Source organism: Somniosus microcephalus, chromosome 18 (assembly GCF_052327205.1).
Source record: "Somniosus microcephalus isolate GS21.2 chromosome 18, FLI_Smic_1.0, whole genome shotgun sequence".
Classification (NCBI taxonomy): domain Eukaryota; kingdom Metazoa; phylum Chordata; class Chondrichthyes; order Squaliformes; family Somniosidae; genus Somniosus; species Somniosus microcephalus.
This window is the reverse complement of record NC_141004.1, coordinates 58,989,111-59,015,510: the sequence shown is the minus strand read 5'-3', so window position 1 is coordinate 59,015,510 and position 26,400 is coordinate 58,989,111.

Here is a 26,400-nt window from a genome sequence, read left to right as displayed (position 1 = left end):
TGTTATCTCTGCCATTGAGATGAGGCACCTCCGGATCCCCAAGGGTTGAAGCCTGCAGAAAGAAACAAAGGTAAGTAAACTTTTTCTAACACTTTGCACTCCCCTCTCACACTTACCTCTCCACACTTGCACCCATCATTCACCTCCACAGCAGACATTTCGATCCCTCTCACCCCACAGACCCACTGCTCGCCTCGCTGACCCTGGCGGGGTTTCCCGACACCTGTTAACAGGCAGTTAATTGGCTGTAATCCAATGGGTCACCTTCACACATATTAGTTACATGTTTTTCTCCCTCCTCCTCAGTACTTTTTACACTATTTCCTGGCCTAAAGGTTAGGCAATAGCCAGAAAAATTGTCCCCAAACCCTCAGACAATTATCTTCTGTAGCCAGAGATCAGTAGTTGTGCGAAAGTGGCTAAGGGCAACTTGTCGTCTGAATTTCCCTCCATCACTGTGGGGAAATGCCCAGTCTCAGACACCTTCCAGGATAGCCTTGTTGAAGTTGGCTACTTGACACGTGAGGTGTTGGCCATGTGCATCCGTGATCTATCAATCTGTGAAGCAGTGGGTTTTGACCGGGTTGCTTTCGTCCAGAGTATTTCAAAGAACAAAAGGACATGAAGAAACATCACCCACAGTAGCACATGTTTCAGCTGAAGAGAAGCAGACACGCAGTTAGGAGGCAGTTGGAGGAATGTGGTTTTTTTTAAGGATTTGTGATTCAGTCTTTAACTTTCAGCCTTACAGTCAGTGCATGAGTGAGCCATGTCTCTCAATAATCTGTCACAAGTGTGGGAGAAGCATACGTATTGAGCCAAATTCATGTTGCACGTTAAAATTACAAAGAAAGGACTCACCTGAAACAGTTTCACTGTGCGTGTCACTTCCGTGTCTCCATGCCTACTCAGGTTAGTTATTTTTTCAGTGCAGTTTTGAATTAAAGCTGGATTGGTGGAAGTAACACTCTGGTCGGCCAAGTGTACAGATCGAAGGAGCTTCTGTTTGAATGGCTATCAGGAGCAGCTCAACAGCTGTAATTATTAAGTGATGAATACAACTGTTTTGGAGGCCAACAAATCATTCTTTTGTGTTGCTTTGTTTTATGTCATGAAGTGCTACTGTTCTCGCTCTTGCTTTTGGCATGAACACAAACTTGGGACATTCACTAGGAAGCTTGATTGGAAAAGCACAGTTAAAGCTTTGCATGTTTTGCAAATAAATAAAATCAGAATTTGTCTGCAGCACTTTCTTCAATGAGAAGCCCGAGCCAGGCACAATCGTCACTGACACTGTCACTTCTCCCAGCAGTGTTAGCTTCAAATCGTTTGGTGTGTCTACTGTTTCTCCCTTCTCTTTAAGATTGCTGGGACAACCCATAGGGGCTGGGTGGTAAAAGAATTTCACAGCTGTTGCAGTAAGAGAGGCAACTAACCCTTGTGGTCAAAACATTCATTTCTTCCTAGTTATATTATTCCCTCTGCTCTCCATTCAACTACACTCAGTGCGTCCCTGCTTTCCTGAAGGTGCTGGGGTACCGACTGGCCTCCAGTACTTCACCCAAGGACAATTCTTCACACATAGACAAAGATAATGAGTGTCGGTGTGCTATTTGACCATGGGGGGGGGTGGCGGGCAGCTCAGCTAAGTCCCATCCTATCCTCACCTGACATCCACATCCAGCAGGAGTCACTGGCTAGCAATCAGGAGCATGTACCCAACCCAGAGGCAGCTGAGGCAAACTGTGAGGACCCTATCACCGCCTCAGTTAAGACCGGAACAGGCCAGCGATTGAACCTGAGCCCTTTTGGAGCTGCATGACTCAGTGCAGAGTTACCAACTGGGCACATGCCGTTGTTTGTCTGTTACCACTGCAACTGTAGAATCCACCCAACAGTATAAATGGGGAATCCAAGCACCATTAACTCCAGCCTTTTACACAGTGGATTCCACTGGAAATTGTCCCACAACTTACAGGTGGAACCATGGCCCCTGAAGGGAAATCAGAGGAGGGGCAGGAATTTTTTTTCTACCCTGCTCCCGACTATCTACTTAAACCCAAAAGAGTGATTAGTCAGTGCAACCTTATCGGGAACATAGTTTTACTTTGGTAAACACCAGAAGAAACCATTGCAAAATCAGGTGATTAACATTTCACGCCCAGGAATGTCCTCTTCATAATGAAGTTAACACGGGAAAATGGATAGAATCAGGGAATTCGCTCCCCAAACGCCAGAAAAATGGCATTACCATCATTGAATCCCCCACCATCAACATCCTGGGTGTCACCATTAGACACAACCTTAACTGAACCAGCTACTGTGGCTACAAGAGCAGGTCAGAGGCTGGGTATTCTGCGGCGAGTGTCTCACCTTCTGACTCCTTTCCACCATCTACAAGACACAAATAAAGAGTGTGATGGAATACTCTCCACTTACCTGGTTGAGTGCAGTTCCAACAACACTCAAGAAGCTCGACACCATCCAGGACAAAGCAGCCTGCTTGATTGGCACCCCATCCACCACCTTAAACATTCACTCCCTCCACCACCGGTGCACTGTGGCTTCAGTGTGTACCAGCTACAAGTTACACTGCAGTAACTCATCAAAGCTTCTTCGACAGCACCTCCCAAACCCGTGACCGCTACCACCTAAAAGGACAAGGACAGGAGGCGCATGGGAACACCACCACCTCCAAGTTGCCCTCCAAGTCACACACCATCCTGATTTGGAAATATATCGCTGTTCCTTCATCGTCGCTGTGTCAAAATCCTGGAACCCCCTCGCTAACAGCACTGTGGGAGTACCTTCACCACACGGACTGCAGTGGTTCAAGAGAACAGCTCACCGCCACCTTCTCAAGGGCAATTAGGGATGGGTAATAAATGCTGGCCTTGCCAGCGACGCCCACATCCCATGAATGAATAAAACATATTTTTTAAAAGAACACAATAGACGGACTGCCTACAGGTGCATAAATGGAATAAAGGATGTTTTACACGAGGGGAATGTCACACATTTCCAAAAATTGGGTCTACTTCTATAACTGCTGTTGCAACCCAGGGTCCCACCCCCACTAGTCACTTTTCCACAGCCCTATGCAACAATTACTGTCCACAATAGGCAATATTAAAATGATTCTAATTTATTTTGTGATATTTACATCAATTGAGTCCTCCTTCTTCCACCGTGAGAAACAGACTATAAAGATCTCAAGCTTTTCTTAAAAAATTGTGGGGAAATCAGGTTTAGAAAGGAACAACAACGAAGGTTACATCTCTACCCGGGGAAATTGGGGTAATAGCGTGTATTTCTCTGTATGTCTACTGATTAAAGCTATTGCATGTATCTAGACTTGATGGAACACAATAAACTAATTTTAGTTGCATCCATTTTTGGAGTCGGATTCGAACTCTTAACATTCATGCAAGATGGAAGTCGGGAGATGAGCAAGGACAGCATTGGAATATTCTTTTGGTGACAAAGGTTTGGATAAGGGCTTCAGCAGCAGCCAGGGAGTATGGTAGGGAGCAGAGGTTTCAGGGATGGAAGTAGGCAGACTTGGTGATGAAGTGGATGTGGATTCAAACAGGACACTGAGGTTGCCAACAATTGATTGGGTTTGAGCAATATCCAGCATTGGGAGCAAGAGCACAAGCTTTCTGATGGTCTTTGCCAATGGTGAGCTGCAAGGAATTCAGGCTCATCCATAACTTCTTGTCAGAAACCTGTCCAACAGCACAGCAACAGTGATGGAATCACAAATAACAACAGAAAATGCTGGAAGCACTCAGCAGGCTAGGCAGCATCCGTGGAGAGAGAAACATAGTTAACGGGCTGGATTTTCATTCAGGGGACGTGATGGAGGCGGGACTACAACTTTCGGGGTTGTTGTCCCGCCTCCATCAAGATGTGGCCAATCCACGCGATTTTAACCTGATTGACCTTGTTGAGCCCACCCAGCGGGCTCAGCAGGCCAATTAAGGGCCACCCGGCAACAGGTGACGTCACAGACTGAAATTCGTCAAGAGCTTTTGACAGATGAAATATCAGTGTTTGAAAGCTCTTTGAAGCTGTCAAACACTGACAGTCTTACTTCTAACATGAGTCCTTCTCCACAGACTCAGTTAGAAATCTCACCAGCACAGAAAGCTGCAGGCTGTCACTTTTGACAGTTCGCAGCCAATCTGCTTTCTGTGCCGGTGAGATGAGCGACTCCTGAGACCTAAAGGAAGGAAGGCTGTAAAGGTAGGAAAAGGTCATTTAAACTTCTTTAATCACTTTAGACACACCAAGCACACTTACCTTTGCACTCATGCACCCATCACTCACCTGAACACCGACATCTCGACCCCTCCAAGTCCTTCAACCCGACGTCCCGCCTCGCTCCTCCTTTGAAACTGGCATGGAGGCGGGTTGGGGGTGGGATGGTGTCGGGACCCCCGATTTTGGGATTTTAAACCCCCACACGCCTCCAATCCCACCTCCACGGCCCAATGAAAATCCTGCCCAACGTCTCAGGAATGTGACCCTTCATCAGATGGAATCACAACTGGTAACACTGATGCCAGGTCTGTCCTTGAGTAAAATCTGACTGTGCAGCTGCAGATCCTCCACGGGTTCCTCGTGAATGACTTTAACCAACACAACTTGACTTTTTTATTCACTGTTCATGAATATTCTTTAATCTATATTTGATGGGGTAGGAATATTCAGAATAAACATTGACAGGTAGTCCTTTATTGCTTTTTAACAGTATAGTGTTACTCTTTCCTCACATCTACTTTTCTAATAAACCTATGAAAATATTGCCCCAGAGACCTTGTGCATAAAAGATATTGTAAAAGAAAGAGAGCCGGGGTATCAAAGTAAAATCGGGAAATACTGGCAACACTCACCAGGTCGGGCAGCATCTGTGGAGAGAGAAACAGAGTTCCAGCATCCATAGTATTTTGCATTTGTATCAAAGTAAAATGTTTTCCAAAATAGTTTATTTTAACTAAAGGAAGCGCGATGTCATGATAGAGACATTGGCCCAGAACTTGGTGTCGGGGGCTTGCCGTGCGTGCAAGCCCCCGATCTGCACTCACCCTGCGCGCTGACATCTGAAGCCCGGGCCTGCTTGCATTTCCTGTGACAGGCCCGGTTCAGATGTCGGCGCGATGTGCTTACCTGATCCAGCGGCGTAGTTAGTGCGATGTGCCGGCTGGGATCAGGTGAGCACTGTACAACCAATCAGGGGAGGGGAAGGTTCATTCATGAGTTTGAGAGTAAGAACTGTCAAACTCATGAAAACTACGGGGGCCCAAAACACTATTTAAACTTTAAATAAAAATTTTAAAAACATCCCAATCATTAAATTAAGTATAAATAAGTTTTTTTTAAAATTTAAACAATAATTTTTTTTTTTGAAAAAAATAAATTTTTAATAAAAAGGGTCTAAAACTAAACTTACCTTATTGTAGATTCTTTAAAATAATAAACCTGTGGGAAAAAAATTCTAAATTGCACTAAAACACCACTTACCTGTAAAAATAAATACTTACGTGTGCTTTTTACAAGCGTAAAGACCGGAGGCCTTTACACATGCGCAAATCCCCCAAAACAGAGGAAATCCAAGACGCACGCGCTGCCCCCTACAGCGCACGCGCTAGCCTCTTCACCTCTAAGGTTAGAGGAGAGGGAATGCCGGTTTTCAGCGCATGCGCTGTGCATGCTGAAAACCGGCATTTCCTCCGGCCAGACGCGCGAGTACCCTTTCCGTACTCACGCGTTTGGGGAGGAATTACTGCCCCATTATGGGGAGGAATTACTGCCCCATTATGAAGATTGAATCATAATTACTGACCGTCTCTGCCACGAATGCACTACCTTTATCTTATGTTTTAATTTTCTAAAACATGTCATTTATTTTTCAGTGGCTAAATAGGGCAAATCCTCAGCCCCATTCACTCTAGAATGCTAACTGCAGGTTGAACTTGCCAGCAGCCAAGCTTTGGCACAACATTGGTACCAGCTGTACCTGCTACGAAGCCTCCTCTAAAACTCCTGCCAATAACATTCCTATTGTTACCTGTGCCTGGATCAACTAGATTACTACATTCATTGGCAGCTCATGGCTGTATTCAATGATAGATGAATTGTGCCTGTCATTAAATCATTAAGGATTTAATAAGTAATCAATTATTAATTAGATTTGTTCACTATCCAACGTTCGGCAAATGGGTACAGTATGAGATCATTTTTTGAGGCGAAACAGTTCTCCCTGAAATGGAGATCTTTTGTGCTACATATACGGAGAAGAAATGGGCAGTTATATCACAGGCCAAGTCTGGCCTTATATGGATAGCAGGAACTGGAACTCCCAAAAGGTCAATATTATTCTCAATCCATTTTACTTCAAAGACATTACAACTGCATTGAGAAATTCAGCCAGCTTTTTGTTGAAGTTACACAACGTGATATGTACAGCGTACACTGAGGTAAACAGTGACATTTATATTGGCCCTGAAATTAGATCGGGGGCTTGCCGCGCGTGCAAGCCCCCGATGTGCACTCACCCGGCGCGCCGACATCTGAAGCCCGGGCCTGCTTGCATTTCCTGTCACTGGCCCGGTTCAGCTGTCGGCGCGCTGTGCTAACCTGATCCAGCGGCGTAGTTAGTGCGATGTGCCGGCTGGGATCAGGTGAGCACTGTGCAGCCAATCAGGGGAGGGAAACTCATTCATCAGTTTGACAGTAAGAGCTGTCAAACTCATGAAAAGGTATGGGCTGCCAAAACACTACTTTAACTTTAAATAAAATTTTAAAAAACATCCCACTGATTATAATAACTATAAATAAGGTTTTAAAAATGTTTTAAACAATTAATCAATTTTTAAAAAAAAATATATTTTTTAAAAATAGGGTCTAAAACTAAACTTACCATCCTGTAAATTCTTTAAAAATAACAAACCTGTGGAAAAAAAAATTCTACATAGTACTAAAAGCCCACTTACCTGAAAAACTAAATACTTATGTCTTGTTTTTCCACGCGTAAAGACTGGAGGCCTTTACACGCGCGCAACTTTGAAAAAAAAAAGGAATTTTACTGCGCACGCGCTGCCTGTGCAGTCGCGCGCGTTCTGCCTCTGAACCCCTTCGTTCAGAGGGCAGGAAATGCCGGTTTTCCCCGCATGCGCTGTGCATGCTGAAAACCGGCATTTCCTCTGGCCAGACGCGTGAGTACCCCGACCGTACTCACGCGTTGGGACAGGAATTACTGGCCCAACGAACTATACAAAGCATGCAGATACAATGAATGCAACAACTTATAACAGCCTCTCATATATTTCTTCGCAGCAATGTGAAATGATTGCTTGATGCACATTAGCCAAGCAATCAGATTAACCAAAATCACACTGTAATACCTGTCGTTCCTTTCCACAGCGCCCCTTCTGGCGGGACATGGAACCACTCTTTTGGTTTGTATTCCTGGGCAAGGTAATGGATATTGATGCATTAAGCATGTCTTTGGTAGAGCATTTTAATAGACTGTACTTTAATAGACTGTACACTAGTATTGTGTCAGTGTGAGAATATACACCACTACCGAATCAGTGTGTTACTGTGCACCAGTACTGTATCAGTGTGTTTTTGATTCGTTCTTGGGATGTGGGTATCACTGGCAAGGCCATAATTTATTGCCCATCCCTAACTGCCCTTGAAAAGGTGGTGATGGGCCTTCTTCTTGAATCGCTGCAGTCCATGTGGTGAAGGTATTCCAACAGTGCTGTTGGGAAGGGAGTTCCAGGATTTTGACCCAGCGACGATGAAAAAACGGCCATATATTTCAAGTCACGATGGTGTGTGACTTGGAGGGCAACTTGGAGGTGATGGTGTTCCCATGCGCCTGCTGCCCTTGTCCTTCTAGGAGGTAGAGGCCGCGGGTTTGGGAAGTGCGATCAAAGAAGCCTTGGCAAGTTTCTGCAGTGCATCTTGTAGTTGATTCCCACTGCAGTCACGATGCTCCGGTGGTGGAGAGAGTGAATGTTTAAGGTGGTAGATGGGGTGCCAATCAAATAAGTTGCTTTGTCCAAGATGTTACTGTACACCAGCACTGTATCGGTGTGAGAATATACACCAGCACTGTATCAGTGTGAGAATATACACCAGCTCCGTATCAGTGTGAGAATATACACCAGGTCTTTATCAGTGTGAGAATATACACCAGCACCGTATCAGTGTGAGAATATACACCAGCACTGTATCAGTGTGAGAATATACACCAGCACTGTATCAGTGGGAGAATATACACCAGCACTGTATCAGTGGGAGAATATACACCAGCACTGTATCAGTGGGAGAATATACACCAGCACTGTATCAGTGGGAGAATATACACCAGCACCGTATCAGTGTGAGAATATACACCAGCACTGTATCAGTGTGAGAATATACACCAGCACTGTATCAGTGGGAGAATATACACCAGCACTGTATCAGTGTGAGAATATACACCAGCTCCGTATCAGTGTGAGAATATACACCAGCTCCGTATCAGTGTGAGAATATACACCAGCACTGTATCAGTGTGAGAATATACACCAGCACTGTATCAGTGGGAGAATATACACCAGCACTGTATCAGTGTGAGAATATACACCAGCTCCGTATCAGTGTGAGAATATACACCAGCACTGTATCAGTGTGAGAATATAAACCAGCACTGTATCAGTGTGAGAATATACACCAGCTCCGTATCAGTGTGAGAATATACACCAGCACTGTATCAGTGTGAGAATATACACCAGCACTGTATCAGTGGGAGAATATACACCAGCACTGTATCAGTGTGAGAATATACACCAGCACTGTATCAGTGTGAGAATATACACCAGCACTGTATCAGTGTGAAAACCCATGTATCATTTTTCTCTTTTATAAAAGATTTTGAAAATATTGTAATTATTAAATATTTTTGAGTTTCCCTTTTTCAATTTGTAATCTGTTGGTAATTTTTAGTTTCTTAAAATTAAATGTAGGAGAGCAAAACGCAGCTCATCTCTTTATTGAATTTATGACCTTATATGTACAGTGTGCATTGAACTGAGCAGTGATATGTGGCTCAGGCATTTGGAGCGATCCCAGAGGAGTGAGGTTTAATTTGGGAAGGAACAACTGATAACACAGTGTCAATGAACCGCTTGTATACTTTGCCATCCCTATGTAAGTGACTGCAAGCAGCCTTTCCCCCTTGTGCGACAAGTTGCTGTCGGCAAATGTTATCGTGCTTAATGTTGATGTAAGTATCGCTCAGCTGCTCCTGGAATAGATTTCCCTTTACTCAGCCATTACATTAGTGGAATTATTTTAATAAGGAAAGAACCTGCATTTATATATCGCCTTTTATGATCTCAGGACGTCCCAAAGCACTCTACAGCCAATGACGTACTTTCGAAGTGTAGTCACTGCTGTAATGTAGGAAACACGAGTGCCAATTTGTGCACAGCAAGGTCCCACAAACAGCAATGGGTTAATGGGCAGATCATCTTTTTTAGTGATGTTGGTTGAGGGGTACATATTGACTAGGTTAATGGGGGGAACTCCCCTGCTCTTCTTCGATATAGTGTCATGGGGTCTTTAACGTCCACCTGAGAGGGCAGACGGTGCCTCGGTTTAATGTCTGATCTGAAAGACGGCAGCACTGGAGTGTCAGCCTTGATTTTCTGCTCAAGTCCCTGGAGTGGGACTTGAACCCATAACCATCTGACGCAGAGGCAAGATTAAGAACATAATTAAAGCGAAGGGTGAGAAACGGTCAATCGGCCCATCAAAGCACATCCCTTTAATATCCTAACTTCCCCATCTTATCATCGAGCTGCAATTTGAACTATATTTCAGTAAAATGTTAACATTGCCATAGTTATAATTGGTATCCTAATATGACACAGTGTGAACTATGCATGGCATGCTCAGTGGGTTGCAGGTACTTCCCTGGGTTTGCAAACATCTAAGCTTCTTCTTTTGCTTACCTGTGGCTAACTTAATGGCTTGTGTGGACTCACATAGAATTCCATTGATTCTGCAGTGCCAGAAACAGGCCACTCAGCCCAACTGGTCTATGCTGGTGCTTATACTCAACATAAGCCTACTCCCACTCTACCGCTCCCCATCATGCTCCCGTATCCCTCTATTCCCTTCTCCCTCATGTATTTATTTTCTTATTCACTCATTCTCGGGTATGGGCGTTGCTGGCGAGGCTGGCATTTATTGCCCATCCCTAGCTGTGGGCCGCCTTCTAGAACCGCTGCAGTCCATGTGTGAAGTTACCCCCATAGTGCCGTTAGGTAGGGAGTTCCAGGCTTTTGACCCAATAATGATGAAGGAATGGTGATATATGTCCTAGTTGGGATGATATGAACACATACCAATTTCCTCGACCGAGGATTCCCCTCTACCGTGGTTGACACGGCCCTCAACCGTGTCCGTTCTATTTCCCGCACTTCTGCTCTCACCCCTGCCCCTCCCTCCCAGAACCACGATAGGGTTCCCCTTGTCCTCACCTTTCACCCCACCAGCCTCCACATTCAACGGATCATCCTCCGCCATTTCCGCCACCTCCAACGTGATCCCACCACCAAACACATCTTCCCCTCACCTCCCCTTTCAGCATTCTGAAGGGACCGCTCCCTCCGCGACACCCTGGTCCACTCCTCAATCACCCCCAACAGCCCTGCTCCTTCACCTGGCACCTTCCCGTGCAAGCGCAGGAGATGCAACACATGCCCTTTTACCTCCTCCCTTCCCACTGTCCAGGGCCCCAAACACCCCTTCCAGGTGAAACAGCGATTTACTTGTACTTCTTGCAATTTAATATACTGTATTCGCTGCTCACGATGCGGTCTCCTCTACATTGGGGAGACCAAACGCAGATTGGGCGACCGCTTTGCGGAACACCGCCATTCAGTCCGTACGGGTGACCCTGAGCTTCCGATCGCCTGTCACTTTAATTCACCGCTTCACTCCCACTCTGATCTCTCTGTCCTCGGGCTATTGCATTGTTCCAATGAAGCTCAACGTAAGCTCGAGGAACAGCACCTCATCTTTCGATTGGGCACTTTGCAGCCTGCCGGACTCAACATTGAGTTCAACAATTTCAGGTAATTATCCCTGCCCCCTTTTTTCATGCAGTATGATTTTTGCCATTCCCATTTGCAACATTTTATCTTTCCTGCCTCTTACAAAAGTACAGGATGTTCTTTCTATTTCTTCCTCCCCTCCTAACCCCCCCCCCCCCCCACCCCGCTGTCTCTGCACCTGCTTAATATCTGTTACATCTTCAGCTTTTTCCAGTTCTGATGAAGGGTCCCAGACCTGAAACGTTAACTCTGTTTCTCTCTCCACGGATGCCGCCTGGCCTGCTGAGTATTTCCAGCATTTTCTGTTGTTATTTCAGATTTCCAGCATCCGCAGTATTTTGCAATTATACCAATGTCCTTATGAACTTACTTGAAGTTATCTAGTAAGTTTGAATGTGTGACATTTTCAAAAGTTTATTTTGTTCTGGAACTCTTTAATTGCTTCCCATTAAGCACTGATTATTGATTAACCACTTTGCAAGATTTATAAGAATTCCTCTTCCCCCCCACCCCCCAAGGCCAATTTTTAAAAATGTGTTTATGGGATGTGGGCGTCACTGGCAAGGCCAGCATTTATTGCCCATCTCTAGTTGCCCTTGAGAAGGTGGTGGTGAGCCGCCTTCTTGAACCGCTGAAGTCCGTGTGGTGAAGGTACTCCCACAGTGCTGTTAGGGAGGGAGTTCCAGGATTGTGACCCAGCGACGATGAATATGTATGTTTAGTCCACGCTGTGAAATCTAATCAAAATGGCGCTTGTGGGTGGGAGTGGGTTAATTCTTTTCAGCACTCTGCATTTAATATTTGTTATTTTTTTATTGGGTTCTTGAAAGACTGGTTCTTCCATTCTAGGAGCAGGTCTCTGAAGGACGTGGTACCATTGTGTACATAGTTTGTTTGTGAAACAAAAGGCAGCAGTGGACTGGGGAAAGCTGCTTGAAGCGGTTTCAATTCTGAGGAAAATCCTAATTGGCCTGCAGATGTAACTCGAGAGGATAGCAATGTACTAACATTGTTTTAATGCCATGAATACTGCAGAAACAGAGTGACAGATTTAAAAGGGTCCATGTTCCCTGTGTTCAATGCAGTGTCCAAGCACTTCATCTGGTAGAAACACGGTAGGTGGAACGTAATCCTCACACTAGCCACTTCTGACCATGCAGAGGGTCTAAGAGTAGGACCAGGAACCAATTTTCTAAAGATTTGACCTTTGCCAACTTGCAATGGTTTCATGGTTGTGACCTCTTTTCAGAGGTGGATGTTTAGAATATGTTGACATGGAATCAGGGTTAGAATAAGGTCACCAACCCTCCAGCATTGTCCTGGAGTCTCCAGGAATGAAAAAAATAATCGTTAGAGGCAACCCAGGAGAAAAATCAGAGGAATATTTGTTTTTAATTGTGTGATTTTTTTTTCATTTTCTTTGAACACTTTCATTTATTAGTTGTCAAAATATTGGAGATGAGGTAAAGAGGCTATTTGACTGACAGTCAAGCATCATCCAATCAGGTAATTAAGAGCCTGTTTGATTTCCAATTGGCGCGGGAAGGCGTGGCACTGTGAAGTTGGGCGTGCCGGGCAACCAATGGCGGGAGCGTGGGGGCGGGGCAGTTGGATACAGGAGGTCATGTGATGAAACCTGGAAGAATACGTCCAATCAGAGTTGACAAGCCCAGGTTAGAAACAAGCAAAGAAGATTGAGACTGGATGTGACCGAGGCTTTTAAATGTTAAGAGGCGCAGACAACATAGATGTACCTCGAAAAAGCAAAATGCCACAGATGCTGGAAATCTGAAATAAAAACAGAAAATGCTGGTCTGGCAGCATCTGTGAAACAAGGGTGGTAGAGTTAATGTTTCAGGTCGATGGTTCTGACGAAATGTCATTGACCTGAATCGTTAACCCTAGCTTCCTCTCTCCACACATGCTGCCTAATCGATGGCAGTCAGCTGTTTGTTTACACTGTGAGCACAGAACCTAAGTACATGTTTAATATTACATTACATTACAAACAGGCCAATCATTGCACCATGTATTCAATTGGCATATATCACATCACTATTGAATTCCTATTTTTCCACGTTGCACAAGCCTAAGCTTATAGTCAACTCTTAGTCAAAACACAAACCTCAGAAACCTGGAGCAACCAACTTTTAGGCGTGACTCCATGGCTGAAGAAAAAAGAAGAGATTCCAAAAAGCATGCTCACTTATACTGGCTTTTCCCAAACAGTTTTCCCCCTGAAAATATAGACCATCAAGCACTATGTTCAGTCTGTCAATCAAACGCATTTAGGAACATAGGGATTGCTAGGCGTAAAAAGACCAAGGTTCATCTAATTCGCTGTCTACCATTCTGGTAGTCGCATGATACAGCAATAATGGAATTTCTGACTAATCATAGTAATCAATCTCTATCAGTTAGTCTATAACAGAGCCAGACATGAAGCGAGGAAAACCCCATTGGGAGAGAGATTTGGCAGCCAAGTGTTCAAAGTCACCTGTCCCTCCAAAGCACGCTACACTTACCACAAATCATGTCTCAAACTACTCATATACTGGCTCCCAAAATGTTATTTTATGAAAGAAATCTATGCAATTTGCATTTGAATGAATCAATACTAACTGCTTCCCTAGAGAGTCTCTTCCATAGATTGACCACTCGCTCACTGAAATATTGTTTCCGCAGATTGGTTTTGAATTTACCCCCCCTTCAAACGCCGACCATGTTTCCTCAGGTAGTGAGTTCCAGACCCCCACCACCCTCTGGGTGAAAAAAATTCTCCTCAACTCCCCTCTAAACCTCCTACCAATTACTTTAAATCTATGTACCCTGGTTATTGACCCCTCTGCTAAAGGAAGTAGGTCCTTCTTATTCACTGTATTAAGTTCCTCATAATTTTATACACCTCAGTTAGGTCTCCCTTCAGCCTCCTCTGCTCCAAAGAAAACAACCTCAGCCTATCCAATCTTTCCTAGTAGCTAAAATTCTCCAGTCCTGGCAACATCCTTGTAAATCTCCTCTGCACCCTCTCTAGTGCAATCACATCTTTCCTGTAATGTGGTGACCAGAACTGTATGCAGTATTCTAGCTGCGGCCTAACTAGTGTTTTATACAGTTCAAGCATATTCCTACGCTTATATTCTATACCTCGGCTAATAAAGGAAATGATCCCGTATGCCTTCTTAACCACCTAATCTACCTGTCCTGCTACCTTCAGGGATCTGTAGACATGCACACTAAGGTCCCTTTGTTCCTCTACACTTCTCAGTGTTGTAGAATTCGCAAAATTAATATTGTATTATAGGGGTCCTTTGGCAGAAGAGGCCCTGGTTTTAAAGACTGTTTTAAAAGAAGCCCAGGAAACGGGACACATAAAATGGCACCCAGACCCCGTGACTAGCTTTTTGAACACTTTAAAATGGTTCCTGCAGTCCCCAGACAGCCTTTGTAGATTCAACCCACAGTAAGTTCTGGAAGCCGTTTCTGAGAAAACGAAACCAGACACAGCCATATACATATAGATTGGATGCAGATCCAGTCAGATCAGCCTGTAGATAAAGACCATCTAAATGTTTACCCGGACAAAGGGGAACAGTTTCATATTCATGAGAAGAGCATCAAAGACACCAAGAAGACATTAAAACATTACCAGGTCATTCCAGACCAGAGATGGCCGTCACCGGCCATCCCGAAAGCAGTTTAAATATAATAACTACCCCACTGTGCTATAAGCCCACCAAAAGTTAAACAAAGGCTAACCTTGATTTGGGCAGGAGAAAGAGGCTTCTCCTGAGAAGTATATCTGGGGGGACCCGGGGGTAGAAAAGAGTACAGTCATCGTGGTGCTACCATCGTATTGGTGGCATCATCACGAAGAAGAAGAAGAAGGTGATTCAAGTCCACATCACGCCCCGGGGTAACCATCGGGAGATTGTCGACAAACCCTGGGCCGTTTGATGAGACCAAAAGGGTAGAAAACTACAGAAGAAACCTATATGAAAGCCGGCTAGAGGCTTCCAACCATGGTCAAGCAGATGGTCTCTTCCCCCACATCGACATCCAGGCCCGCTGAGATCCAGCCTGTCCGTGACCTTCACCTCGAGGAAGAGAAGGCGTGTCGCAGCTCACAGCCCGCAGCACTGACCACGAGGAGACGGGACGCCTGAAAGGATCAAAATGCAGACCTGTTTCAAAACCTTGCAATTCCTAGTTGGATTGGTGAGCATGTTTCTGGCCCTTCATAATCGGATCTAGATAGGTTTAAGGGGGTGGTCATTTTGGGTATAATTAACATGAGTTGTTGTCCCTCGATGTTCCGTGTGTTTCCCCATTTCATGATGATCTTTGTAAAGTGTAATATGCCTGTATCTATTTTAGTTAGTACTGTATTGTTATGATTTGTTTTTCCTTATGCAATAAAATTCCATTTTGTTTCATTAAACTTGGTCTATAAGAGTCTTCTCTGCACTGTAGTTCCTGCACCTAAGTCCAGTGTCTAGAACCTAAGGGGCGAGTGGGTCGAACCACTCAAGGTTTTACTGTGCAAGAGAGAGAGAGAGGCCTCTGGTGAGAGAAACCTCTGCGATCTCGGAGAGAAAACCCCTTACAGTGTCTTACCATTTATTGTGTATTCCCTTGCCTTGTTAGCCCTCCCCAAATGCATTACCTCACACTTCTCCGGATTGAATTCCATTTGCCACTTTTCTGCCCACCTGACCAGTCCATTGATATCTTCCTGCAATCTACAGCTTTCTTCCTCACTATCAACTACATGGTCAATTTTTGTATCATCGGCAAACTTCTTAATCATACACCCTACATTGAAGTCTAAATCATTGATATATGCCACAAAAAGCAAGAGACCTTGTACTGGGCCCTGCGGGACCCCACTGGAAACAGCCTTCCAGTCACAAAAACACCCGTCGACCATTACCCTTTGCTTCCTGCCACTGAGCCAATTTTGGATCCAACTTACCACTTTTCCTTGGATCCCATGGGCTTTTACTTTTCTGATCAGTCTGTCATGTGATTTGCCTCGATTTTAAAACTCTCATCCTTGTTTTCAAATCCCTCCATGGCCTTGCCCCTCCCTATCTCTCTAACCTCATTCAGCTCTACAACCCTCTGAAATCTCTGCACGCCTCCAATTCTGGTCTCTTGCGCATCCCCAATTTTCATGGCCCCACCATTAGTGGTCGTGCCTTCAGCTGCCTAGCCCCTAAGCTCTGGAATTCCTTCCCTAAGCCTTGCCACCTCTCTACCTCCCTCTCATCCTTTAAGACAATCCTTAAAACCTATATCCACCTATCCTAATATCTCCTTATGTGGCTCGGTGTCAAATTATGTTTGATAATGCTCCTGTGAAGCGCCTTGGGACGTTTAGCTATGTTAATGGCGCTATATAAATGCAAATTGTTATTGATTCATGTAAGTCCACCTCTCACTGCCAATTTATCTACCACATTTTATGTGGGAATTGTTTAACCTATCTGCACTTTCTTGCTCAATTAATAATGAAAATCATTAGTGGCTGAATTAAATACATACTTTTTGCTTCAATGCCTCGCTTTTACCCTGCAGACAGTAGCAGGTTCTTTACTTGGTCAGAACTCGAGTTGTATGTGTTTCTGTCATATTCAGATGATGATCAGTTTATTCTATTTGTGGCACCTTGCGACAATGTGCTGATAATTACTCAACCACTTGTGTATTCATGCAGTATCTTAAACACACGCCTTACACGTCTGAGTCATTCCATCCTGAATGGACGGCTACTTTTTTCCTTGCTCCCAAGATATCTGCTCTGTCTTAACCCTTAGACTGTTGCCTGGTCGAGGAAAGTTTCAGGCTCCCTGGGTCAGCCGGTTTGTTAAAGTTCTCAGGTCACACATCGCGAGGCTGAAACCAGCTCTAATCACAGTATTAAGAACGTAAGAAAACACAGGCTGACAAAAGGTCTTTAGGCCCATCGAGTTCGCTCCATCCAGAGTCCAAGGGTGGTTATTGTATCATGGACTTGCCCACCATGTCAAATGCCAGAAGCAGCTTTATTGCTTTACTGTAAACCCTAGACACTTAAAATAGTTTTTAAAAATATACAAACCTTACTTTGGCTTGCCATCTCTTCTCTTTCCCTTCATTTTCTCTCTTCTTCCAGAATCTCACTGTTCTATTTTTATTACTTTAACTTTGTTTCTTACTTTAGTTCTATCTATTCTATCTTGATTCGACCCTTTTACTTAAGAGGAAGGAAAAATGCTTCCTTTGTTGCTCTGAACCACCTAAGTCCTCCCACTCTCCTATAAATATGTTAGCCAGCGACCCAGTGGTAATAATCTCATCTGAGTCAAGCCTGACTTAAGCACAAAACCTCGGCTGACACTCCAGTGCAGTACTGAGAGAGTGCTGCTCTGTCGGAGGAGCAGCACTGAGAGAGCGCTGCACTGTCGGAGGGGCAGTACTGACAGAATGCTGCACTGTCGGAGGGGCAGTACTGACAGAATGCTGCACTGTCCGAGGGGCCGTACTGACAGAATGCTGCACTGTCTGAGGGGCAGTACTGAAAGAGCGCTGCACTGTCGGAGGGGCCGTACTGAGAGAGCGCTGCACTGTCGGAGGGGCAGTACTGAGAGAGTGCTGCACTGTCGGAGGGGCAGTACAGAGAGAATGCTGCACTGTCGGAGGGGCAGTACTGAGAGAGCGCTGCACTGTCGGAGGGGCAGTACTGAGAGAGCGCTGAACTGTCGGAGGGGCAGTACTGAGAGAATGCTGCACTGTCGGAGGGGCCGTACTGAGAGAGTGCTGCACTGTCGGAGGGGCAGTACTGAGAGAGTGCTGCACTGTCGCAGGTGCAGTACTGAGAGAGTGCTGCACTGTCGGAGGGGCAGTACTGAGAGAGTGCTGCACTGTCGGAGGGGCAGTACTGAGAGAGTGTTGCACTGTCGGAGGGGCAGTACTGAGAGAGTGCTGCACTGTCAGAGGGGCAGTACTGAGAGAGTGCTGCACTGTCGGAGGGGCCGTACTGAGAGAGTGCTGCACTGTCGGAGGGGCAGTACTGAGAGAATGCTGCACTGTCGGAGGGGCAGTACTGAGAGAGTGCTGCACTGTCGGAGGGGCAGTACTGAGAGAGTGCTGCACTGTCGGAGGGGCAGTACTGAGAGAGTGTTGCACTGTCTGAGGGGCAGAACTGAGAGAGTGCTGCACTGTCTGAGGGGCAGTATTGAGAGAATGCTGCACTGTCGGAGGGGCAGTACTGAGAGAATGCTGCACTGTCGGAGGGGCAGTACTGAGAGAGTGCTGCACTGTCGGAGGGGCAGTACTGAGAGAATGCTGCACTGTCGGAGGGGCAGTACTGAGAGAGTGCTGCACTGTCGGAGGGGCAGTACTGAGAGAGTGCTGCACTGTCTGAGGGGCAGTACTGAGAGAATGCTGCACTGTCGGAGGGGCAGTACTGAGAGAGTGCTGCACTGTCGGAGGGGCAGTACTGAGAGAGTGCTGCACTGTCGGAGGGGCAGTACTGAGAGAGTGCTGCACTGTCGCAGGTGCAGTACTGAGAGAGTGCTGCAATGTCTGAAGGGCAGTACTGAGAGAGTGCTGCACTGTCGCAGGTGCAGTACTGAGAGAGTGCTGCACTGTCGGAGGGGCAGTACTGAGAGAGTGCTGCACTGTCGGAGGGGCAGTACTGAGAGAGTGCTGCACTGTCAGAGGGGCAGTACTGAGAGAGTGCTGCACTGTCGGAGGGGCCGTACTGAGAGAGTGCTGCATTGTCGGAGGGGCAGTACTGAGAGAGTGCTGCACTGTCGGAGGGGCAGTACTGAGAGAGTGCTGCACTGTCGGAGGGGCAGTACTGAGAGAGTGCTGCACTGTCTGAGGGGCAGAACTGAGAGAGTGCTGCACTGTCTGAGGGGGAGTATTGAGAGAGTGCTGCACTGTCTAAGGGGCAGTACTGAGAGAATGCTGCACTGTCGGAGGGGCAGTACTGAGAGAATGCTGCACTGTCGGAGGGGCAGTACTGAGAGGGTGCTGCACTGTCGGAGGGGCAGTACTGAGAGAGTGCTGCACTGTCTGAGGGGCAGTACTGAGAGAATGCTGCACTGTCGGAGGGGCAGTACTGAGAGAGTGCTGCACTGTCGGAGGGGCCATACTGAGAGAGTGCTGCACTGTCGCAGGGGCAGTACTGAGAGAGTGCTGCACTGTCGGAGGGGCAGTACTGAGAGAGTGCTGCACTGTCTGAGGGGCAGTACTGAGAGAGTGCTGCACTGTCGGAGGGGCAGTACTGAGAGAATGCTGCACTGTCGGAGGGGCAGTACTGAGAGAATGCTGCACTGTCAGAGGGGCAGTACTGAGAGAGTGCTGCACTGTCAGAGGGGCAGTACTGAGAGAGTGCTGCACTGTCGGAGGGGCAGTACTGAGAGAGTGCTGCACTGTCAGAGGGCCAGTACTGAGAGAGTACTGCACTGTCTGAGGAGCAGTACTGAGAGAATGCTGCACTGTCGGAGGTGCAGTACTGAGAAAGTGCTGCACTGTTGGAAGGGCAGTACTGAGAGAGTGCTGCACTGTCGGAGGGGCAGTACTGAGAGAGCGCTGCACTATCGGAGGGGCAGTACTGAGAGAGCGCTGCACTGTCGGAGGGGCAGTACTGAGTGTGCTGCACTGTCGGAGGGGCAGTACTGAGAGAGTGCTGCACTATCGGAGGGGCAGTACTGGGAGAGTGCTGCACTGTCGGAGGGGCAGTACTGAGAGAGTGCTGCACTATCGGAGGGGCAGTACTGAGAGAGTGCTGCACTGTCGGAGGGGCAGTACTGAGAGAGTGTTGCACTGTCGGCGAGCAGTACTGGGAGAGTGCTGCACTGTCGGAGGGGCAGTACTGAGAGAGTGTTGCACTGTCGGAGGGGCAGTACTGAGAGAGTGTTGCACTGTCAGAGGGGCAGTACTGAGAGAGTGTTGCACTGTCGGAGGGGCAGTACTGAGAGAGTGTTGCACTGTCGGCGAGCAGTACTGAGAGAGTGCTGCACTGTCAGAGGTGCTGTCTTTCGGATGAAATGTTAAACCTCTCAGGTGGACGTAGAATATCCCACAGCACTATTTGAAGAAGAGCGGAGGAGTTCTCCCTGGTGTCCTGACCGATATTTATCCCTTAACCAGCATCACTAAAAGAAACAGATTATCTGGTTATTATCACATTACTGTGGGACCTTGCTGTGCACAAATTGGCTGCTGATTTCCTACATCACAACAGTGACTACACTTCAAAAGTACTTCATTGAGGTCGTGAAAGGCACTGTGTAAATGTACGATTTTCTTTCCTTCATGCACCAAAACGGGAAGGATTCCATGGAGCGAGTTCTATTAGCAGCAGCCCAGACGTATTGTAGGTTTTATAGTGCTTGACCCCACAGGCTAGGGAGTAAATACACCAATCAGCCCACACTCAATGACTGACACTTCCCGGCACTTATGGGCAGTTAGGATTTGTTATTTTGTTCATTATAATCAGTGTACTTTTCATTTGGCATGTTAACAAGTGCTGTATATTACATTTCTTGCCATTTATATTTCTTTTAAAAGTGTTATGCTGTGAACTTTTCCGGTAACTTTGGAGGAAATTCAGGAAGCGGGTTTTCCACCGAAGTTACAGAGGGGAGCCTGAGGAAATTCTCGGCCTTCAATTTGACATGCCAGTCGTATTTCCTTCTCTAATTTCCCACCTTCCTCCAGCTTTCTTCAAAAAAATAGAGGCGGGTTCTTGAAATAAATACTCATTCCCGCTTCCCGCAAAAAATCCTGTTACCCCAGGCGCATGTTGGGAGATATGTTGTGGAAAACCAAGGCAGTAAAAACAAAGTATATGATTATAAGTTGAACAGGCCACAAGCTAAACTTAGCTCAAACAATTAGGGCTGTTGCCTTATAGGCCGAGAATTTCCTCGTCTGTGATTTACACTGCTGTTGCCCCTTTACAAAACGGTGTTATACCTGCTGCTGGCCTCCAGAGGGAGATACACTGCAGTTTCCTGGGGATGCTCAGATGCCAATTCCCTCACCCCCCCAGGACTGTGTAACAATGCTGCAAGAAGTTCCACATCCTCAGCAGGGCAGGCAAGGCAACGCACTGCAAACCTCTCCTTTTTTCCTCGTCAGCTTTGGGGATCAGCAAGCCCATCACTCTCTTACACAACTAACCCTGCACAATGCTCTCTGGTTATGGGGGCCTCCAACTATGGCTACACAGCTTCTCTCACACCCAAGAGTCTTGCAAAAAAAAACCCTTCCTCTACTTTACACCCTTACACCCACGCCTGCTCCTGAGTGCCTCTGATGTTGCTGGTGGGGAGGGTCTGACAAGCTGCTGCTGCCCCAACCCTTTGAGAAGGAGTCAGAAGTAAGTGTAAGTTTCTGTAGGCAGAACTTTTAAAAAAACCTTTAAAAAACATTTCCTACCTTCAGAAATCTTCAATAAAACATCTGCCGGCTCTTCTCTCTCAGGAACTCCTCACTTCTGCCTTTAACAGCTGACCCTGACATCTGTCACGCCTAACACAAGCTGGTGTAAGTTACCCCGAACGCAGTAGCTGGGTAAGTCCAGGAAACTCTCCTCCACAGTGCCACTGGCTGCCTCGTAGGCCACACGTAAACGAGGCCAGTGACAATTCCCGGACGTATTTCAGTACGGCTCCAGATGTGTAAGGACACTCGGGAAGCTATTTAAAGATGTGCAGGCGGCGGAAGCCACTTACACGCAATTTTCCTCACGCCATTTGAGCGTCACTAATGCGCTGGACACAGCGAGGAAGTTCACCCCCGTAGAATAGGGTGTCACCCAGTACAATCAATCAGTACTGACTCAGCTAAAGCATTCGTAAGAGCATTAAATCAACTTGTGATTCAGCAGAGCATAGATGATACGGTTTTGCTACACGAAAAAGATGCAAAGTGGTCAGATTTGGTGTGGTTGCTGGAACCAGCAGGTTTGGTGAATGGCGCCTTTTTGTATTTTCATTCCTATTTATGATAGTCTTATGAGAGGTTGTCATTTTGCTTTTGTTTGTAGATAATAGTAATTCTCTCATTAAAATGGCCGGGTGAAAGAGCATGGAGAATAACATGGATGGAAATATGTGTGTGTGGGGGGGATAATTAAGATTGCATCCTATCGCAGATTACAGGTTAATTGGCCACATACCTGCAAATGCACATCACAACAATTAGACACATACCTTTGACTACACTACGAGGTGGTTGGATACATCACCTAAACTGCCAAATGACTGGACACATACCTCTGCCTACACAGCCAGATGATTTGACACATATGGATTAACAGATGATTGGGCACATAGCTATGATTAGATTCCAAAAACAAAAGCAAAATACTGCAGATGCTGGAAGTCTGAAATAAAAACTCAATACGCTGGAAAATGTTCAGCAGGTCAGGCAGCATCTGTGGAGAGAGAATCGGAGTTAACGTTTCAGGTCGATGAGCTTTCATCAGAACTGCCGATGAAAGGTGTGATGAAAGGCCATCGACCTGAAACGTTAACTCTGTTTCTCTCTCCCCAGATGCTGCCTGACCTGCTGAGTGTTTCCAGCATTTTCTGTTTTTATTTCTATGATTATATTAACAGGTGATTGGACACATACCTCCAATTATACTGCCACATACCTCTAACTACATTGCCAGTGTGTAGTTTCATTGGACACATACCTCCAACTATCTATCTCAATGACTGGACATGTCCCTCCAACTACGCTGCCAGATGATTGAACTCATTCTTTCATCTTTATTGCCAAGAGCGTACTTTCATTACAAAGGATGAAACCTTTTAATTACAGTAAGAATACTGTAGTTGAGAGAGCTGATTTCTGCTGGGGATGCAGGGAAGATACTTCAGCTGGGCTATACCATCCCTACCAGGTCCTCTGGCTGGTCTCATTGGCTCCATTCACATGAAGCAATTGACTGACGATTTATTTGCTGTTGTGCAGTCTGCATGTTTTAATGACTTTGAATTACAGAGTATGTTTTCCCAGGATGAACTCTTACTCATTAACTTGTCAAGATCTCAGCAAAAGCAACCAGTGTTACATTCCTTCAGGAAAGAGCTGGGAAAATATTTTAGGAATTGAACTGAAGGTTGCCGGGAGAAGTATAGTCAGAAATGATCAAAGACTCCATTGAACAAAGTGGATCCTGTACTGATTGGGCCATGGGAATGTCATTTGTGGAAGGGTGCTGCTTGAGTTTGAATAATGAAGTCATAATGCAGATATATATTGTGGAGATTGGCCCAACGAGCTCCAGGTCAGAAAGAGGTTTTTGTGGATCTAACCCTCTGGAGATTAAAAACATGAAGTAGAGTCCATGATAAGGATTATGCATGGGCCATGGAAGGAGTACACTTGAATGGCCTTTTCTCATTCTGTGATTTCTAACATTCTTCAAATCTCTGAAACTATTCATAGAACTAGCTGTTAAGATTAGTCAACAACAAAAATAGCTGCTTGTGTCTAAGTGTAGTTAACAAATGGTAGAAGGCAGTCGCTAAGCTGACCAGCAGGTTGCGTTCGGGGCAGATATTAGTCAGTAAGTTTTCTGGTTCCCCCAAACACCATTAATTACAGAATATGTGAGCATTCCAAGATTTATTGATACATAACTGGTTGATGGAACAAGGGTTTGGAGCTCCCCAGTGCCTCAGTGCATCACCCACTGTGGAACTGAGTCATGCAGACCAGGACAGTTAGAAGTCTGATCTTCAGTCTGTGCAAGGTTCGCTGATCTCAACGCTACTGTTGGTCTCAGGGCCCCTGGCCTGGGGAAAGGGAGAAACCAGGCAGCCTCCAACCGTGAATGCTATCCAGAGACTCCTGCTGGAAAGCGCACGGGCCTGGAGGTCAGGCAACTGGCTGTGGTGCCCTCACAATCAAATAACCTGCTGACTCTGTCTAGGTTTGCACATGAGGCACTGAGGAAAGATGCAGAGGGGCAGCCAATGCCTATCACACAGGAAGGGTCAGCACCTTTGGGGGAAGAGGAGAAAACATAAACAAGAAATTCACTTAAATAAGCAAATACAATTATTTTTTTCTCTCCTTATCATCTGGATTTAGTCCAAGTAATGAAAGAGCTGGCGCTGTTGGGTTCATGTAAATATGTCCATTTCATACACAACAATGGACAAGGCAGGTGTATATCGGGGGCGGGTGAGTTGAAACCAAATACAGAAACAATCACCAGTAAAGCAAAAATGCTTCACATGTTCACTGTTGCATTCACCTTTAGACATCTGCGCCAGAGCTTGCCGTGGCATAAGCTCCAAGCTGGGTGACAAATCCTACAGCAATTTCTTAGGCTTTACCGAATTGTTGACCAAATATGGTCAGGTTTTGGGCGAGCATGCTCATTGTGTGATAAAGGCACAGGCGCAAAATGAAAGACTTTAAGTGCATTACAAGTCACCTGAGAGCTAAAATGAATTTATTGGAGAATGCCATAGTGAAAACAATCCTAGACGAGGTCACAACAGAAAATGCTGGAAAAACTCAGCAGGCCAGGGCAGCATCCGTGGAGAGAGAAACAGAGTTAACGTTTCAGGTCGAAGACCTTTCGTCAGAACTGGAAAAAAGCAGGAAATGGAAAGCAGGTTTAGGGGCTGGGAAAAGGGGGAGGGGATGAAAGAACAAAAGGGAAGGTCAGTGATAGGATAGAAAGCAGGAGAGGTTAATGAGGTGAAGTACCTTTCAATAATTTGCGATGCAACACCAGACAGCTCATGCAAGTCACAGATAGCACTAGTGAGCAGATGCATTCATCAAGGACCTGTAGGAAACATTGAGATTCAGGAACGTTTCTTGTTCTTCAGGGGCTTTACCAAGCAGACTGGTGAGGAAATACCTGAGCTGATTCAAAACACCACCAAAACAACAACAACTACAACTTGCATTTGTATAGTGCTTTTTTAACGTAGTAAAGGTGCGTCACAGGAGTCTAATCAGACAAAATTTGACATAGCACCACATAAGCAGATATTAGGACAGCTGATGTAGGTTTTAAGGAGCGAATTAAAGGAGGAAAGCGAGGTAGAGGGGCGGAGAGGTTTATGGAGGGAATTCCAGAGCTTAGAGCCTTGGCAGCTGAAGGCACGGCCGCCAATGGTGGAGCGATGGAAATCGGGTTGCTCAAGAGGCCAGAATTGAAAGAGAGCAGAGAGCTCAGAGGGTTGTAGGGCTAGAGGAGATTACACAGAAAGGGAGGGGGGAGGCCATTGAGGAATATGAACACAAGGATGAGAATTTTAAATTTACGGCATTGCCGGACTAGGAGCCAATGTAGGTCAGCAAGCACAGGGGTGATGGGTGAACGGGACTTGGTGCAAGTTAGAGTTTTGGATGAGCTCAATTTATGGAGGGTGAAAAATGGGAGGCCGGTCAGGAGAGCATTGGAATAGTCGAGTCTGGAGGTAACAAAGGCATGGATGAGGGTTTCAGCAGCAGATAAGCTGAGGCAGAGACAGAGACGGGCAATATTATTGAGGTGGAAGTAGGGGGGTCTTGACGTTGGAGAGGATATGGGGTCAGAAGCTCAGCTCAGGGTCAAATAGGATGCCACGTTTGCGAACAGTCCATTTCAGTCTCAAACAGTGGCCAGGGAGAAGGATGGAGTCAATGGCTAGGGAACGGAGTTTGTGGCGAGGTGCTTCCAATATTTAATTGGAGTAAATTTCTGCTCATCCAATACTGGATGTTGGACAAGCAGAGTGACAAATCAGAGGCAGTGGAGGGATCGAGAGAGGCGGTGGTGAGGTAGAGCTGGGTGTCATCAGCGTGCAAGTGGAACCTGACGCTGTGTTTTCTGATGATGTTGCCGCCACAGCTGAACACTGACTAGATTTCGAATTCTGTCGTGGACAAGCTCATGATAATGGAGACAACATGACAGGAGAGTACTCTGGGGCTTAGGCAGTGCTTCGACAGAATCCACGGGCACTTTTTCCTCCATGTGCAGTGCATACCCTGAACCGAGTTGGCGTTGATTCAGTAGAGTCGTCAATTGATTGTATCATGTTTGTTGGGTGTCTTCAGTCAACATACAATATTTTCAGCACAAGTCCACAATGATGGGAGAGTTTGAGGAAAAAATGTCGCTGTTTCACTCTGTTTGATGTCTGGCACATGTTGGTCAGCTCGTATCGATTGTGTGTGTCCTTTTACCAAGAATCTAAAAGGTTTAACAGAAGCATTGAATGAGTTGCTTGAATTGAACCGGACTTCCACAGTCGAT